Genomic DNA, 13,995 nt, shown 5'->3' on the forward strand with positions numbered 1-13,995 from the left:
ACTAAAGAGCTGTTCACTTTTGCTGTTTAGTATATTATTTCATGTATATTACTTTTCTAGGCTTCTTAGAAAGTCTTTTCTGATACTTCAATAGTTTCCAAGAAGCTGCTGTTTTTGTGCTTCAGTGATGATTTGAAGTTCTGAAATATTGTTTCCAATTTTGTTATTATCTTTGGATCTGTCATGATATCTTTCTTAAGATTCATCTGATTACATTTGTAGCTTATCTTAACTTTAATTATTTGATTATATGACTCCTCCCAGCTTCACGTCTTAAAATGTCTACACATATTCTACCAGTTCGTTTTCCTGTAGTCACAGGAGCACAACCTCAATCTAAATTTACAAAATACTTCACCAAGAAATTCAGTCCTAAAATTATATTTCCATTTTTTTGGTATCACAAGGAATTCCACTTCCATTTGATTTTCTTATGTGATAACAGGGGGTTTGTTGGTTTCGTTAACTTACTCGATATCCCTTTTATTCTCAACGCAGTACAGACAGTGTAACAACTTTTCTCTCTTCTCTAATGGTATGATACAATACAAACGAAATCACTGACAAATCACCGTAAGTATCCACAAGAGCCTTTCAATTTATTTTCAGTTTGATCATAGGCTGTATAGGTTCTTCCTTTTGTTCTTCTACATTTTCCACAAACATAAAATCATCTCTACTTGTTTGAAATATACTCATCTCTCGTTTCCTCTTCTTATCAGACAGCTTTTCTTCCATCTTTCCTTTATCACTTGAGATTTCTTGTACCACTTCTCTTCATGCTCATTCTGGATGTATGTTCGGCTATCTTCCTTTTCATTTCTGCTGTGTAACTCTCAGTTTTCATTTTCTTTCTTAAATAAAAAATCATAATTTCATATTCTTGCTTATATATTTTCGTGCTTTTGTCCATTAATTTTCGCCTCACCATTTTCATTACTTCTACCACTTATCCCTCAAACTGACATTTATTCACAGTGTCAGTATCACTGTCAAATCCTTCCTCATTTTCATGAACATTATTCCACTCGTATTCCCACTAGTTTTCGTGAAAACTACTCGTATGGAAGAGATGCCTGAGGAGATTGCACAAGTTGAAACAAAACTAGAAATCTTTGTGTACAGTGCAAGAAATTAGTATGTGGTCCATATGCTGAAAGCGTTCAGCATGTATTTGTAAAGTGTTTCAAACGTAGTGGTTTGACTGAAAACATGCGTAGAGAAAAACAGTGTCAATAACTTGTAATTGTGCAGCAAGTTTCTCTTCCTAATTCCTTTTAATTATATGTTCATGGCCTCTTTGGGGCTTTGAGTGAGAACATGTCACAGAGACAAAAATATTATTGTAAATGTTTGGTTGTATTTGTAAGTTTAGTGTCAAAGCTCAGTTTCAGAGAACATTGTATTTATGAATTACTTCTTACTTCGAACCTCATTTCTTTAATTAAAAAAGTTTCTATAGAAAAATTGGAGCATAACACATTGTAGAGTACGCATATTACAGTACTGAGATTTAATATGTAGAAGTAAAAAAGGAAGCAAACAATGTGTCAAAACGACTACTAGCGGACTTACTAAGTAGTTTGCTAATGCCGGTCCTCGTGGTATTAAAACTTAGTGATCTGTTAGAAATTGGTTCTGCATCTAACATTTCATGAACAGTAGTTATTTTACTCTTTCTATTTCCTATAAGCCTGCTAGCCGATGTGGCCGAGCGGTTCTAGGCTCTTCAGTCCGGAACCGCGCTGCTACTACAGTCGCAGGTTTAAACCTCACCGTGGGCATGGATGTGAGTGATCTCCTTAGGTTAGTTAGGTTTAAGTAGTTCTAAGTCTAGGGGACTGATGACCTCAGATGTTAAATCCCATACTGCTTAGAGTAATTTGAACCATTTGAACCTATAAGTCTTCCAAACGCTTCAGTCCTTCCATACTCTTCAATTCTTGCAGTTATTCCTTAAATACTTTCTTCAGTTACTCCAATAGCTTCTAATTAATCCAGCTGCGTATCTCCTTCATTTCATTTACCAATATACAATTTCCTTTTATTCACCTATATTACCAGTACTACCTTGTACCATACATTTAAAATTTACATCATCTTTCTTTAGACAGGTATGTTATTGTACCAGCAACATGGCAGGTCCTTACTGACGTAGCTTTCTATGTTCCTCATTTCTGTCATCACATCTTACCTCATAATAATGCTGTGTATTTACGTCTTTTCTTTTTGTTTTACGGCTGGCATGAGTGGCCGAGCGGTTCTAGGCGCTACAGCCTGGAACCGCGCGACCGCTACGGTCGCAGGTTCAAATCCTGCCTCGGGCAGGGACGTGTGTGATGTACTTAGGTTATGTGGTTTAAGTAGTTCTAAGTTTTAGGGGACTTACGACCTCAGCACTTAAGTCCCATAGTGCTCTGAGCCATTTGAACCATTTTTTTACGCCTTATCATAACTTCCTTCCCAATGGCCACAGAATCGTCTGCTTCCTCTTATTCTGTTATGAAGCCTATGATTGTATACGCTGTTGACATGTCCTACAAAATCAAGGTTTGCCAGATACGAAATTTTAATATTACTGTTAAAATACTCACATGCTACATTGTGAATATGATTTTAGATTAAAAAGCTCTTCAAACATTCAGAATTTTGCGTTTTATATACATTCTTGATGCTACCAATACATAGTAGTTGGCTATACAACTGCTCACTTATCTCTTCATGATACTTGTCTGCAATACATTTCAGTCCTTTCGACAAAGCTTCACGATATTGTCTCACGGACTTTTCTGTATCTAAATGCACTCTTGAAATCAGTCTGACTCTTTCTTTGCCTGTCCTTAGAATTATATCCCTCGAAACAGTTTACTAAATGCTTCAGGATTTCATATATTTCCCTTGTTCCACACACTACTTGATACGTTATCTCCAAACAAAAGATTCCTTTCATATTGATTTACTTTTTTCCTGGTCACCTTTTTGGGATATCATTTTGCACATATGTAGAAAAATAATACAGAATGCGGTTCTTCGTTTAGTAAAATTCGTTACTAATAAACCTCTTTACAATACTAATACCATGAGGATAAACATTCCCAATACCAGATTTATTGTTTCTAATTTCACTCATCTTTTTGTATAAATAATTTAGTCTCCTCATATTTCAGTAGTTTGCTCATCTGAACCATCCTTCATTTATCCACTTACTGTTATAGATTTCCCACCTTCCCTGAAACCTCTTCAAAATTTTTTTTGAAAGTAGCATCCTTTCTCTTCGGTTTGTTTTTCATATGATCTCACGATCTCTTCTTTGATGCTTTTAACTTCTTCCTTTTTATCTTCTGTGGGCTATTTATTGGCCATGTCCAACCTTTCATAGTCTCTTTTGTCTTCTCCTTTACGTTTTTGGTGAAGACTCATTGATGCCCTCGTTTCCTCTGACTAGTGGCTATATTCTCTTACGACTTTTTCGCATTTTCTTACAAAGTAGCTGCTGTAGCATTTGCATCATATGTCTCCTTTGTAAATTTCTCCTCAATTCTAGACATTGCTTTATCCAGCTGTACCCACTCCTCAAGAGAGTTCAGTGTTTCTCAAATTAAAGGTATTTCTTTTTCTCTTCATTCGACTATTTTTGACTTTATTGGGTTCTCTTTTAATAAACTTTTCTTTATTTTTATGGTTTTCTTATGAAGTTCTGTTCCCCCGATTATTACCCTCTCAAACTTCTTTACGCTCTGTATGTTTCCTGTGCTATGCATTAATGGATTATGATATCATTCATTTACTTACGAGCTATTTGAACACCTAGTGCTTTTTCTGAGACTGATTTGTTATTGTCACAATTTCATTCCATATATGATTCTTTACTTATCAGTAATAATCGAACATAATTACACTCCTGGAAATGGAAAAAAGAACACATTGACACCGGTGTGTCAGACCCACCATACTTGCTCCGGACACTGCGAGAGGGCTGTACAAGCAATGATCACACGCACGGCACAGCGGACACACCAGGAACCGCGGTGTTGGCCGTCGAATGGCGCTAGCTGCGCAGCATTTGTGCACCGCCGCCGTCAGTGTCAGCCAGTTTGCCGTGGCATACGGAGCTCCATCGCAGTCTTTAACACTGGTAGCATGCCGCGACAGCGTGGACGTGAACCGTATGTGCAGTTGACGGACTTTGAGCGAGGGCGTATAGTGGGCATGCGGGAGGCCGGGTGGACGTACCGCCGAATTGCTCAACACGTGGGGCGTGAGGTCTCCACAGTACATCGATGTTGTCGCCAGTGGTCGGCGGAAGGTGCACGTGCCCGTCGACCTGGGACCGGACCGCAGCGACGCACGGATGCACGCCAAGACCGTAGGACCCTACGCAGTGCCGTAGGGGACCGCACCACCACTTTCCAGCAAATTAGGGACACTGTTGCTCCTGGGGTATCGGCGAGGACCATTCGCAACCGTCTCCATGACGCTGGGCTACGGTCCCGCACACCGTTAGGCAGTCTTCCGCTCACGCCCCAACATCGTGCAGCCCGCCTCCAGTGGTGTCGCGACAGGCGTGAATGGAGGGACGAATGGAGACGTGTCGTCTTCAGCGATGAGAGTCGCTTCTGCCTTGGTGCCAATGATGGTCGTATGCGTGTTTGGCGCCGTGCAGGTGAGCGCCACAATCAGGACTGCATACGACCGAGGCACACAGGGCCAACACCCGGCATCATGGTGTGGGGAGCGATCTCCTACACTGGCCGTACACCACTGGTGATCGTCGAGGGGACACTGAATAGTGCACGGTACATCCAAACTGTCATCGAACCCATCGTTCTACCATTCCTAGACCGGCAAGGGAACTTGCTGTTCCAACAGGAAAATGCACGTCCGCATGTATCCCGTGCCACCCAACGTGCTCTAGAAGGTGTAAGTCAACTACCCTGGCCAGCAAGATCTCCGGATCTGTCCCCCATTGAGCATGTTTGGGACTGGATGAAGCGTCGTCTCACGCGGTCTGCACGTCCAGCACGAACGCTGGTCCAACTGAGGCGCCAGGTGGAAATGGCATGGCAAGCCGTTCCACAGGACTACATCCAGCATCTCTACGATCGTCTCCATGGGAGAATAGCAGCCTGCATTGCTGCGAAAGGTGGATATACACTGTACTAGTGCCGACATTGTGCATGCTCTGTTGCCTGTGTCTATGTGCCTGTGGTTCTGTCAGTGTGATCATGTGACGTATCTGACCCCAGGAATGTGTCAATAAAGCTTCCCCTTCCTGGAACAATGAATTCACGGTGTTCTTATTTCAATTTCCAGGAGTGTATATCATTATTATTACTATGGCATGTGTGACGGTACGTCACATAAACGGACATTTGGAGAAAGTTTTTCTGTGCGACTTGTGAATTATAAATTATTTCAAGACTGTACGTGCGGGCGATGTATAAGAAAGATTAAAAAAGTGAAATAATACCACCAAAAATCACAAACAGCCATGTGATATAAAAATAAAAGAACATTCTTTTTATCTGTGTAATGAAAATGAACATGACCAGAGACTATTGCTTTGATTGAACCAGCGCTCCTGTTTTGTTTCGTCTAGCGGTAGGCCGCCATCGTAGTGCTGATGATTAACGTAAGTTTTATCGGTATTTAGAAATATGTAACAGAAACTGTTATTAGAAAGTGTGTATTATTGACTTAGTTGTCACCTCTCATGATCGCAACCATTAATTATAATCTAAAAAAATTTGCAGAACTTTGTAGTGCAGGGAGCTCATTTCCCTAGCAGGATTTAGTCGGCCATTACGCTGACTGTATTATTTAATTAAAATTTCATGTCAGAATAGTAAATGTAAATGCGAGAGACTTCTCAATTTTGATCTTACATTAATTTCAAAGTTAAAGACAGTAGTGACAGATTTCATTTACCAAAATTCACAGTACTGAATGAGTTCAGTATGTTTCATTCTGGCCACCTAACGCCAGATGAGATTCTCTCCATTTTTGCCTTGCAAATAATGAACAAGAAGTATTGAAAATCGTTACATTCCGCAATATCTCAGTTAATCTTTGTGTAGTTTGATACCCATAATTACAGTTTGCGTAAGAATAGGCATATTTTCTTTTCTAAATAGCAGCGCTTAGGCAAACTATTTATTAGAAGGCAATGGGTCGCGCGTTGTGTTTAAAAAATATTATATCGTACGTACTTCGGGGCAGCCGATGTCCGTACGAGTGTTATCGAGGTGTAAGTTAATTATAAGTCTCATGCTAGCCCACAATATTTAAAGCCACCCCAACCCAAAATCATAAAATATGTTTATAAAAATAAAAATATATAATTATCCTGTGTTAAAGGGACGCACACAAACACATACACACTTATACCGTGATACATGGTCCTCATATGAAGGAATACTTGGGAACTGGTTGGTTCCCATAGCAGAAACCAATAGATCTACAACAGGCAGCAATAGTAAAACAAACTTTTGGAACTCGTGTTAGCCAGTATCCCTATAGCCAACGAATAATAAAGCAATCTCATACAAAAATTCACTTTGCCAAAATACTGCTCTTTAATTGTAACGATTGGTACCATCAGTCAGAATAAACAAGAAATATGAAAATCAAAATCACCCATTTAACCAGTGAACAATTACTAAACTCTTCGAAAATATTTAGGTACATCACTACACCGCACGGTGTGCCCAGCATGTTATATAGATCGCTGACTCCATATAAGTAACTAATTTCCTAAATATTTTTTATTTGACCTATGGTTTCCCTAGGGAGACTACTGATATAAGAATTTTCTTTACTTCTTACAATGAGCCACCGAATAGCATCTCAAAACAGGTGAGTATTAGACTACCTCTCGTTTAGAATATCCAGGAAATTTCAGGCCAGTTAGAGAACGGTCTCTGAAGAATCAAAGTGGTTAAATCAGTCAGCAGTGTCCATTTTTTTTATTTTATCGCTGAAAAGGGGATGGCTGCCTTATTGTCACTGTTAAATAATAGTCACAACTTATGGATTTAATCAGGCTGCAATTAATTTTGAACATTATTCAATACACACAATTTAGTTTAGTTTTAATTAATATCATCTAGTCCTTTAATTTCAGTAACTACAGTTATTCATAAAAAAGTAATGGGAACAAAACCGTATTACAAGTCACATCAGGTTACACTTCTGAGGCCCCACTTGCACCGTCTCCCACCTTTTCTTCTATATTCTCCCAAGCTCCATTACCACGTCGACTTATTAGTTAAAGGAAACCTTTTGCTGATTGGTGTTGAAACGCAGCGACGAAACTGGATGTCAAACGCGCAAAAAGATATACTTGCAACAAGCATGTTGCAAATTTAATCTCTATATTGAATCACGAAGATTATTTGGAAATTCCTTGTGATGTTGCAAGTGTTGTGTGGTTCACCTGCAACTTTTATGAATGTGAATGATGACAGTTGCACCAGAATATATCTAATATATTTTCATTTTTTATTTTTAAACACGTCGTTGCGTTGCTGTGTACAGGAAGTGGTCTAAATTTGGGCCACCACTTACTTTTTACGACGTAACTCACGTCCTGTTGAAAATAAATTTAAGAACTTTCAGCATTCAGTACACTGAAGTGTTATGCGTTAAACCAGAATGGCATAATGTAACATACTCTCACTATTTTTTCATTTTTTAAATTTTTAATAACTTACAGATGTGGTCTAAATTTGGGTAAATTTGAAAAATTTTGAGATATAGTTAAAAACATTCAACAAAATGAATGAAAAACAATATATTTATAGAATAAAAGATCGGAAAAATTTCGATAAAGTAGTTGAAAAATAGTATGGCTTATATATATATATATATATATATATATATATATATATATATATATAAAAACCGCTGTGGTTTATCAATCTTCCTGTTGAGAAAAGGCACAAAAATAAATGTTTTTATCAGCACCTGCACGTTCGTTGTGTGCCTAGGTATTACACATGATACACATAGCACATAATCCTCCATACACGTCATCGTGAAGTTTTCTTCACAAAAAATGCATTTTGTATCATCAATGTCTGGCATAGGATCGTACCCTGCAGGGTACTCTAAACCACTCAAGTCATCAACGAGTGGCATGACCGGTTCAGCTACGTGAGAGCCATCTGAGATCTCGTTTTACTTTTCTGTCCATTTCCATCCGTGATTTTTATTTTTCTCCATCTTCATTTTCTGGTTGAGATTCAAACTCCTTTTAGAACATCAGTTCATTTTTCACAGCGTGTACTTTGAGAGGACTAGCAGAAATTTTTCTACAGTAACAGCGTTTTGTAAGAAATGCAAGTTATCTGGACAGATCCTCTAGCACATTTGCCTTTATTGACTCTACTTTCTTCGCCGTAGGGACAGGAGCAATGACGTAAGGGCTAACAGCCGATGGCGTAGACCTGTGTGGTTGAGGTTAATGAATTACACGGGCTGACACGTCAGTCATTGCCAGTCTAAGACTACCCAAAATGGATGAGAGGTCTGGAGAAGTGTGTACCATAGTTTTATCTCTGACAGCCCCAAAGGAAACTGTCCTTCCTCCTTTTTCCCTGAGAGATATGTTTTGGTTTTGTTCTAGGTGTTCTAGAATGAAAACAACATAGGATCGTCATATTGAGAAAGTTGTCCAAATTCGGGCTATAGTCCAAATTTAGATTATACACTAATTTAGAACATTACTACTACAGTAAATTTACGTTAACTACAAAACAACAAAAATAGTAGCTGTTAACACCAAAGATATCCTTAAAGCGAAGAACACTTTAACTCAACATGCGTGTTTGTGCAAATAGTAGCAGTAAAGACGACCAAGATTATTCCACAAGTGCCTTGTTCCGATGTGCAGAATCCTCATATTGTCTCAAGATCACTCTCTTAAAAAGATTCTTCGGTTAGTCTCAGAGTGTATTTGAATGGGATTGGACGCTCGGTTATATTACTTACAAGATGTTTCACTATTCAGTAATATTGTGAGTCAACTCTTTCTCATGTGTGCTGAACAAGAGTCTTGCAGTATTAACCGATCTGTACGGACGACTATACTTCTGTAGGTCCGTGATGGTGTCTCCGCCACGTATAAATGATTTATTTATGAGGGCTGATGTTACTGTGGAAGCATATCAGCGGAGCAAGGCGAATTACTGAGTGCTATTAGGGACGTAATGCTATTAGATGATTTATCCGTATTCCAGGGATGGTCTTCAGTAGGCTGTCTGACGCATGACGACCGTACCGTTACCTTGCAAGACGTATTCTTCTAAGTGCCACGGATGACTGGGAATAACTGCGTAGATGAGAGCAGAACTTGATAAGTCTTATATAACAATAAACGCACCGTACTTTGACATAATGTCCTCTTTCCTCATCTTTAGATTGAGCTGTAGTTTATTATAAGTACGTGTGTGGAACAAATTAGATAAACTGTAGATCTTACTTTTTCAACATTCGAAGTAACCTAATTACAAGAGGTCTAATTAATGGTTCGTTCCTGTAGGTGAAACCAGTCTATGGGGACAACAGAATGAAAAAGTCGATTAAATCAGCTATAGTTATGAATATTGACTGAATTATTTATTCGTCCTTTTCATGAGAAATCCGTCGGTAGTTTTTCTCTCGGTTGAACCCTCTGTTCGTTCTTTCAACTGAATCCATCAATTTTCAGCCGACTGAGTTATTGAATGATTCTTCGGAGCTAAATCACTCTGCAATATTTAGCTGTAATGTATAGAACTGGCTACATGGTACATGAAGACATCACGGGGGTATGCCTAAAATACTCATTATACATATTCATTTAAGTATATACTGAACCGACTAATTCTTCTTTTCATTATTTAAAACTGATTAATACGGTGCTGTGGGTTAAGTTGATACAGATGCAACTAACTAATTTTGCTGATGTATCTTTGAACGTACAAAGTTGAGGATAAAAGTTCTATTCGGAGTATATGAAGAACAAAGGAACATTGCCAAATTCTAGCAAGTGATTGTATTCCGCTTTACTGTAAAGGTGTGATGTTACCCACTAAATGAAACTCAGTTGAATTTAGGCCTTCAACGTTTACTCGGCAATTATTTGTGTGGAAGATAAGAAGAGTGCACAGAAAATTACGTTCCCAGCTATGTACGAACAAATCGTATCCTAGCACAAAAATCGCTTATATCTTACATCCTTTGAGAAGTATCAGGTAATTCATTTCAAGGGTATGAAGTAGTACTATTAACATTCACACTTCGGTACTTCAGTTGCACTCTCCAATTCATCCATAGCCAACAAGGTAAACAGTCTGTGATCAAGTTCGCTGGGAGCGAAAACTGGATTATTCTGACGTCCGATGCATTCAATTTTGACCAGGAACATTGGATCGTTCCGGTATTATTAGATCGTTATTGTTGACTGTGCTCTGTTATCACCTGTCTTCACTGTTATTATCGTTTCGATACCTGCGTAGTGTCAAAAAGTAGCTTAAGTTTTTGGTTCGTGTTAGTGCGTTTACTTAGTGCGTTTACTTAGCAGTGGATCAAAACGCCAGTAGATTCAGTGGCAGCATAATACAATCCAACAACCTACCCACAGGATGCGTAGTAAAACAGAACAGCAATGCCGCCTCAACAAACAATTATACAGAGAGCTAAGCTACGCAGTACGGGGCTCATCCGCTACAAGCATATTTCCATAACTAGCGCCGACTACGTACCGTGATGTTAAGACTCTGAAATGCGACCATATCCAGATCAGTAATTACAGTCAATAGATAACTAAGATCAAATAACTAATTACAGTGATGCATCACTATTACATCTGCGAGAAACTAGAACACTACTTCCCGCCAAGATACGACTTAAATCCCGTAACAGAAGACGGTATAGCTGTACCGAATCTACATCTTCATCTCAAACAACAAAACGAAAGCTACTCAGTAACAACGAGAATTCCCCTTTCGCAAAACATTTGCAAGCTCGTAAACCTCAGAGTACTCAACAAACTCTTTCAGAAGCACAACGATCACGTCAGACCACAATGTCCGCTGACACATAATCATCCCGAAACGAAAGGAAATACACTCCACAAGACCTACCCCATAACTAACTAAACTCCTCCAGAACAGGCTGTGAAGGCCCAAAAGTACCGATCGGCCGCCATGTCATCTTCAGCCCATATGCGTGCATGCGGATATGGAGGGGCAAGTGGTCGCCACACCACTATCCCGGCCGTATGTCAGTTTGCGAGACCGGAGCCCCTCAGTTTGCCTCACAAGGGCTGAGTGCACCACGCTTGCCAACAGAGCTCGGAGACCGGATGGTCACCCATCCAAGTGCTAGCCCAGCCCGACAGCGCTTATCTTCGGTGATCTGACGGGAACCGATGTTACCACTGCGGGAAGGCCGTTGGCTACCCCATGAGTAGTATCCACATAGTCAGTGCAGAAACGACCAAAAACAAGAAGTCAAAAGCGTAAACATCTTTTAGTTTGCAGATGTTCGCAATCTACCTACACGTTCAGTGACAGTCGGTTGAAAGTAACTAGCCAGACACTAACCAACCTTCCGGTCACAGTTAGTCCTTAATGGAAATACACCTTAGCGATATAAAGCAGAATCCTTACTGCGGCAGTGTGTCATGCGACGTTCATCTTCTTTTCCTAGAGGTCCACCGTTGCCGAGGCGTAACTCGGTGATTAATACATATCTATCAACTTTTCTGACAATGGTGTCATGGTCTTCAAACACACCAGTCCAAGTTCGGGACCAACAAGACCACTCAATGACGAGTTACACAAACTTGTGCCTTCTTTGTGGTCGAGCAACGTACATATCACATGTAGAGGCAGCTAAAGCAGACAACATATGTAATCTTTTACGATCTTTGAGCCACTGGATTACGATCATCTCCAACAGAATCACAGTCATCAGTTATATGAAAGCGTGGTGTTATTCACTTAATTGACTCGTCTTTATGGGCAATGAATACAATACCTTCAGTGCGGATGCACAATTACTTACCACCTCCCGCGGGAATCTCAAATTAGCGAGCATGGAAGACATCGGCAGGGACTGCGGATAGATGGCGCTAGGTTGGAATATGACTCGGGCAGAAGGCGTGCCGAGATAGTTCGCACAATTGCTATAAACGTTTTGTCCAGATGGCACAGTGGCCAGTGACATAGTATGCAGGATATCCCAAGTTCGAATCCCGGTCCAGCTAACATTGTCAATCGTTGCTGCTGGTTCCGTATGAAGTCCCGATGCAACTGACATCAATAGTTCCATCCCTTTCTCTTCCTTTCTCCTCCCTCCACCTTTAGTTTACATAACAGTACAGCAGCACGCGATACTGCCACTGCACAGACCCTAGACAACGTTGTTATTAGAATGAGATTTTCACTCTGCAGCGCAAAGTGCGCTGATATAAAACTTCCTGGCAGATTAAAACTGAGTGCCGGACCGAGACTCGAACTCGGGACCTGTGAGGACGAGACGTGAGTCGTGCTTGGGTAGCTCAGATGGTAGAGCACTTGCCCGCGAAATGCAAAGGCCCCAAGTTCGAATCTCGGTCCGCCACACAGTTTTAATCTGCCAGGAAGTTTCAACGTTGTTATTGCTCTAGCCGCACTGAGGGCTACCACCCAGCACCCCTCGTCACGTGACCACTCAGGCCGTCCGACAGTGTCACCTGACATCACATCAGAATGCAGAACACGTATGATATGCGAATGGTGAAGCAGGCAGAGGAACTACTTCAATCGGTGGCTGCGGCGCGAATTCAAAAGCGCCGGAGAGGAAACCTAATGGCAAAGCATTCGTGATAATAGGAACATGCCCGACTTATTTTTAAGACAGTTGTAAAAGCGGTCGTATTTTGGTCGGCTCAAGTTCCATTATTACCTGATTACACTAAGGTGACGAAAGTCATGGGACAGCGATTGAAATTTGAATAGTTGACAGCAGTATCGTGTACAAAAGGTATGAAAGAGTAGTGCCTTGGTAGAGCTGTCATTGAATTAATAGACTCCGATCGCGGAATGGTAGTTGGAGCTAAACGCATGGGACGGTCGATTTCGGAAACTGTTAGGAAACTAAGTATACTGAGACCCAAAGTGGAAAGATCGTGCTGAGAGTATCAAGCTTCAGGCATAACCACTCATCACTGACAGCGCAGTGACCCAAGGCCGTCCCTTAACGACCGAGTGCAGCGGCGACTGCATAGAGTTATCAGTGCTAGCTGACTAGCAACGCTGCGTGGAATAAGAGCACAAATCAGTGCGAGACCTAAGACGAACGAATCCGTTAGAACAGTGCAGATAAATTTGATGTTAATGGGCCGTGATAGCAGACGGCCGACGCGAGTGCCTCTGCTAACAGCATATCGTCTGCCGCGCCTCTCCTCGACTCATGACCATGAGTACCCTTGACGACTGGAAAACCGTGGCCTGCTCGATGATTTCCGATTCCAGTCGGAAAGAGCTGATGGTAGGTCTCGAATGTGGCGCAGACTTCACGAATCCATGGACCGAAGTTGTCGACAAGGCACTGTGCAACCTGATGGTGGTTCCATAATGGTATGGGCACTGTTTACGTGGAGTGGACTGGGTCCTCTGGTCAAAGTGAACCAACTGAGACATTTTCGGCCATTTATGAATTTTATATTCCCAAACAACGATGGACTTTTTGTGGATGACAATGCGCCATGTCCCCAGGCCACAATTGTTCGCGATGGGATTCAAGAACATTCTGGACAACTCGAATGAATAACTTAGTGACACAGATCGCCCGACGTGAATGCCATCGAACATTTATGAGACTTAATCGAGAGATCAGTTGGTGCACAAAATACTGCACCGGTAACACTTTCGCAATCGTGGACAACTATAGAGACAACATGGCTCAGTATTTCTGCAAAGGACTTTCAAAGACTTGAGTCCATACCAAAACGAGATTCGACACGAT

At 40.8% G+C, this 13,995-nt stretch overlaps 1 pseudogene; it reads right to left on the reverse strand.

Moving 5' to 3' along the window:
- Positions 1-11,324: 11,324 nt before the first annotated feature.
- On the reverse strand, positions 11,325-11,441 carry LOC126459059 (5S ribosomal RNA; annotated as a pseudogene).
- Between the last annotated feature and the right edge of the window lie 2,554 nt (positions 11,442-13,995).

This window comes from Schistocerca serialis, chromosome 2 (genome assembly GCF_023864345.2).
Source record: "Schistocerca serialis cubense isolate TAMUIC-IGC-003099 chromosome 2, iqSchSeri2.2, whole genome shotgun sequence".
NCBI classification, from domain to species: Eukaryota; Metazoa; Arthropoda; class Insecta; order Orthoptera; family Acrididae; genus Schistocerca; species Schistocerca serialis.